Source organism: Astyanax mexicanus, chromosome 13 (assembly GCF_023375975.1).
Source record: "Astyanax mexicanus isolate ESR-SI-001 chromosome 13, AstMex3_surface, whole genome shotgun sequence".
In the NCBI taxonomy this organism is placed as follows: domain Eukaryota; kingdom Metazoa; phylum Chordata; class Actinopteri; order Characiformes; family Acestrorhamphidae; genus Astyanax; species Astyanax mexicanus.
Window position 1 is genome coordinate 44650893 of NC_064420.1, and position 5808 is coordinate 44656700.

Here is a 5808-nt window from a genome sequence, read left to right on the forward strand (position 1 = left end):
TATATTTGATCTTTTACTGTACAAACATCTAATATTACACATTTGCCTATAAAGCCATTAGAGGGCATTTAGCTTCAGTGTTTTCAGGGTTCCCAACTTTTTGCAGCTTAAAGCCCAATTGACCCAACACAAAAGGTTACATGGGTAAAATAAAATTGATTTGACCATTCAAAATCTTAACAATACAGCACAAAATTTTATATAGCCTATCAATCAGCTTGATAGGCTACAAGAATTGAAAAGTCATCATTTATACATGATGGATATAATGCACACAATGAGATATAATACAACTCTTCACTCAGACCTTGTCAGTCATGTGAGTGTGCTATACCAGATAAATCAACAAACGTAGCATAAATATGTTGTTTTATTTTTGTGAATAATTTCTTTTCACATCTTCCTTTTACTTCTTTACACTTGTAGAAGTATCTATATCACATAAACTCGTGAGCACCCACTTGCACTGATACAAGTGTCTGGAGCAGTGGGCAACCTTCACTGTGGCACCCAGAATAAAGAGAGCTTTAAGGGCATGGCTCAAGGGCGTAACAGTGGTAGCTTAGTGAACATGGGTATCAAACCCACAACCATGTCATTAGTTGCCCAGTGCTCTATCCAGTAAGCCACTATCCATGAGCTAAGCTGGTCACCTTGTTGAACCAGTTTGACCTGCTTGAGCTGGCTGTTTTTTTTTTATTCCTCAAATTCACATAAATTGTGTTAGATAGTAGAGTAAAGGGAATTTTACTTTATGAAACAAAAAAAATACCAATTTTTTTGGGCCAGTGCCCCTCAGCAGTACCACTGAGGCTTACTAAATTGTGTCTATAAATGACTATTGGCTGTGCTTCAGGTTACTGCTAAGGCCTACAGAAGTACAACAAGAGGCCATTTAAGAACAATAACAGGCCTGAAATCAGATACAGACTAATTAAAAGTGGTTAATGCATTCTTTATGGACTCATGTTTATTTGTTACTATTAAAAAATGAAACTAATGAGACTAATATGTTGTGGACTACCTGGATTTGTTGTCCTATTTGTCTTATAAAGGTAAATATAGACTATAGATCTGATATGACATTTCAGTCTGAACGAGGGCTGCTTTAATTAATTTGATGATTATTTTTTAATTTAGGTGATTAATCATGATTATTTTTATGTGCTCATTGTATCTGTGTGTGTGTGTGTGCACGCCCAACAGTGTGTGTTCCCTTAGAAAAGTTAAAAGGAGATCAAATTAGTGCTGGGCGATATAACGATATCGATTTGTTTCGCGATAATTTTTCCCTCGATGACGATGATAAGCCTGTGCAATAGAATTCGATAAACATTCATTTCCATTTCCGTCTAAGTGGCGCGGCAAACAACGAAAACACAACGTGTAATCAATCCAGAAGACGCTGGAGCAAATTAATAAATAGTTAAGAAAATTGTAATAGTTATTCTCATGCATGCAACAAAAAACCCTAAAGAATAGTGGAGTATGGCCCGACACACGCAAACAACCATAGTGTTTGGACTTTGGGAATAAACGGCCGCACTGTTCAGCACGTTTTAAATAAATTTTAAGTAAATTTTAAGCACTAAATGTAATTAATTCAATTTATATTAGGACCTCGGGGCAGGTGCTGCAAAAATGTGTATGTGGGGCGCGGATTAAAGGAAGAGGTTTTTTTGCGGAGCGGTAACAGGACAAAAACACCTTAAGAATGATGTCTAAATGACTTTCCTCTAATCTAATATAATTTAACATGGTTTAAGGATATAAAATAATTTCTAAACAAACGAACTTTTTAATATTGAGCTTATGGCCCAAGTGCAAAAACACAAAATCATTTATCATTTAGATTATCTGCCTGAACGCGAGCCCGAACCCGAGCTTGAACGCCAGCCTGACTCAGGCGCTGCATGAACTCGGGCCGGTCGAGAACACCGCTTTCCTCTCAGATTAGGCGGAAGAAAATGGTCTTTTTTTTAATGTAACAAATCACACTGTGATTTTTGTGATATTTCCCCAATTACAGCTCAGCTGCGCGTTTAAAGCTCAACGCATGAATTAATCGGTGCGCTGTGCGCCGCGCGTGCTCGCGGGGGATTTGACGCGTCTGTCAAGCAAGTTAATGGACCATTTTGGGGGCAGAGATTAAGAAGTACAGCAGGTACATCTCAGATTTGTAGTTTAATGGGCCCTTTTCACATTTCCGGGTTTGGAATGCGGAAGTAAAAAATAGCAGGGTAAACAACGCGTGTAGAACGTATAGACGAAATGGAGCAGCATAGGAAATGCTACTGCAGCGAGCCTTTCTGCTCAAACAGCAAACGCAAACAACCAAACCTGAGTTTCCACGACTTTCCAAATGTCACACGTTTACGCGGTAAATAGATAAGAGCAATTAGGAGAGAGGAAAATGCCACATTTACGGTTCTGCGCGGCAGTACATATGCGTGTAGCCAGCACTTCAGGCCGGATGAGCTATATGTCAAAGCGGGAGGGAACAGAGCCAGGAATCAGTTTCACCACGATTCGCCTGGAATAATTTTGGGAGTCGATATGAAAACCGCCTGACACCCTACGAGAGGGCAAGTACTCGTCTCGGTTTGAACACTGAAGCTGCCATGGGACAGAGAGACGAGGAGGACCTGAAGCTATGCTAACCGAGCCAAGCACGATTACTGCCGTCCACCGTCTCCTGGTGAGTAATTTTACAACTCTTATATCAATTTACACAATAAATACACAAGCCAGCTACCTAAATATCCATTTGAATAATTAATAATTACCTGAGTAATAGTCTCAAAACAGGATACCTACCAAAATAACATTGGAGATACAATATATACTGAATAACCGTATAAACTTACAATTCATAACTGAATAAAGTCTTAATATGATATAATTATTTGGATAAAGTCTTAATATGCAATATTTACTTGAATAAAGTTTAAACTTACAATTAATACCTGAATAAAGTCTAAATATGCTATACTTATTTAAATAAAGTCTTAATATGCAATACTTACCTGAATAAAGTCTACACCTACAATTCGTACCTGAATAAAGTTTAAAATTGAAATACTTATTTGAAGTCTAACTTGCCTAAATAAAGGCTAAATATTCAATATTTACCTAAATAAAGGGTCAATTTGGCATGTTTACCTGAACTACTGACTTGTGTCCGAGATATCATTTGTTGTTTAAAAACTTTCCAAGCACAAGTATGGTTTATGTATTATACCAAAGAATACCAGTATTTGTTAGCTAAACATAGCACAGTAAAATATACCAGTTTACCTAATTAATAATTGGTGTACAATATAGGTCAATTCAGAGTTTGACTTAAATTTTGTCAGATTATCTGTCAATATAAAACTAAGCTAATGTCTTTTTCCCCCCCTTTTGTCGCAGGCAAAGTGGACGCTGCAGCTGCACGAATAAGGGAGCTGGAGCAAAAAGTGATTGAGCTGGAGAATTAAATAAAACAGCTTGCAGACCAACCTAGGCTTAACCATTTCTGCTCAACTAAAGAAGAGTTCCACTTTTTCCACACAATTTCCCTTGACTCAGTACAAAATTCTGTCTAAATATTTTAGCTTTAACTTACCATGTGAGCTTCATTTGTTTTTTGTATTTTTAGATTTTTTTAATGTGAGTGTTTTATAAATATAATAAATGAAATACATTTTAATCCTCTTGTCCCAGGTGCTTTGTATTTGTTTTATCTGTAGACAAAGTCATAGATGATTTGGTTACGACTGTATTCACTAGGCATACCATTGCAGGAAATACAATATTCTAAATATACAGTTTAAACAATATAGCTAGTTGTCAGAAATTATGCATTTTTTGAAGCACAACCAAAATGTTATGTTTACCCAAAATATCCTGATTTTTAAAGTTAATTAAAATGTAAAATAGTTCCATGACACCCAATACAAATAGATTGATTCAGTAAACAAAATGTCAATGAACTGAAATGTTTTCTTGCTTGTTGCTGGCTCTGCGCTACATAAAAAGACAATTCAAGCAAAGAATACAAGTTTATTTAGAAAATTCCATATTTCCACAAAAAACAAACTATAACAGAACATGCTGCTGGGAGAGAGACTGTTTTAAAGCCCATGGTGCTTTAATGGGCAATCTGATAAAGCAGAGCAATAGTATGATTGGAAAAGGCCTTCCCCGCAACACTTGCACGATGTCTTTATTACCTCCACAGGATCTGGGTGGTATGAAGTCACCTGTAATGCAAAGCACAGACATACTGTCAGCTCTGAGAAACATTTTTTAAACGGTACAAAAAGCACCAAATGTTCATATCTATATTTAAGCCATTCACAATTACTACTACATCTTTAACCTCTTGGCTGACCCTAAACAATCTACCTGAATAAGTTAACCTCCTAAAAACCAAGCAAAAATTTAATATGATGGACAAATTAACACTTGACCTTCACATTCTACAAGTGGTTGGTATATCTGCTTCACTACAGACGACTAACTTTGGCCACTGGCTTAACCTACCTAGTGGGAAGCTAGCAACACATATAATCATCTTAGGCTTACCTGAACTGTTTCACCTACGTACAAGATAACTAGGGTTAAATGTGGTTTAATATTTTTTTTTTCTCCCTGTCGATTAACTTTCCTAAACCACCTGCACTGTGTTTGAAACTGTATATACAAGGGTAAAACAGTTCTGTCTTCTATCCAACTCAAAGCCTTAAATAAGCACATCAGATCCTGGGCAGTAGCTACAGTAATTGTTAAAACAGAAAAGAAAACATTAACTAAACAGCTACTTAGCATTACTTGACGTACTGTTGTCTATCTAAGTTAGCAAGCTCGCTAGTTAGCGGTAGCTAACCTAACTGAATTGGAAGCCTCGCTAACTTGTATAAAAATAACTACTTACCCTCAAAATTAAAGATGTATTCCTCGACAAAAAGCTTGTAATCCTTTTCAACCTTCGATATTTTCGCTACTGATACCTCATCTATAATCAGTGAGATGTCGGAGAAAGAAATCAATAGAAGTTTGTGCAGAGACAGCAGTGAACTCCATTCTAGCGCCGCTGTGTTTACCCTGCTAAACCAAACCGGAAACACGTCATCAAGCTCTGTGAAAAGGGCCCAGTTTAATGCTCTACTAAATTACTGGCTTTAAAACTGGCTCATGATATGGTCGGTTCTGGCTGGATTTTTTCCTGCCTACAGGCTGCATTTGACGGAAAGCAGCTCCTCAGTCAGACAACAGTGTCAGCATACAAATCGTGTGCGTTTCCTACAGGACAAACCATTTAAAAGTGCAGATAAACTCATTAAAAAATCACACAGTGTCTGTCTGGCTTAAAATACTTTTAATAAGGTACAGCTTTTAAATTAATAAATCAACATTCATTAAAAATCCGTGAGAAGTTCTGTATGCTAAATGACAAGCTAAGCTAATAAGCTAATAACATTTAATAATAACAGAAAAATAGATATGAATTTGGAAAATAACCAACTAAAGTGAGCTCAAAATACAATAATAAATATAATCTAACGAATTTCAAAATATAAATTAGAAATATTGAACTTCAATATTAAATTCAACTTCAACTACAAAAAACGCAAGGACCGATAGAACATAACGAACAGAAAAAAATAAATTTGAAATTGGAAAAAAAGTTCAAAATGCTAAAAGAAATAAAACCTAACGAATTTCAGAATATAAAATCTAAATATTGCACTGCAGCAGTACAAAAGCCTAAGTGCTTAAACAAACAAACCAAAAAACAGCCTATCACAAATCATTTTTTGAGCC

General features: G+C 36.1%; 2 long non-coding RNA genes across 2 annotated transcripts; one reads left to right on the plus strand and one right to left on the minus strand.

Annotated features, from left to right (window-relative positions):
* The first annotated feature begins 2188 nt into the window (after nt 1-2188).
* Nucleotides 2189-3691, plus strand: LOC125780549 (uncharacterized). The gene is made up of 2 exons (XR_007423774.1): nt 2189-2698; nt 3412-3691. It is a non-coding gene; the product is annotated as an uncharacterized LOC125780549 (long non-coding RNA).
* A 339-nt stretch (nt 3692-4030) lies between these two features.
* LOC125780548 (uncharacterized) lies at nt 4031-5132 on the minus strand. The gene is made up of 2 exons (XR_007423773.1): nt 4919-5132; nt 4031-4244 (listed from the first exon to the last, which is right to left on the minus strand). It is a non-coding gene; the product is annotated as an uncharacterized LOC125780548 (long non-coding RNA).
* Between the last annotated feature and the right edge of the window lie 676 nt (nt 5133-5808).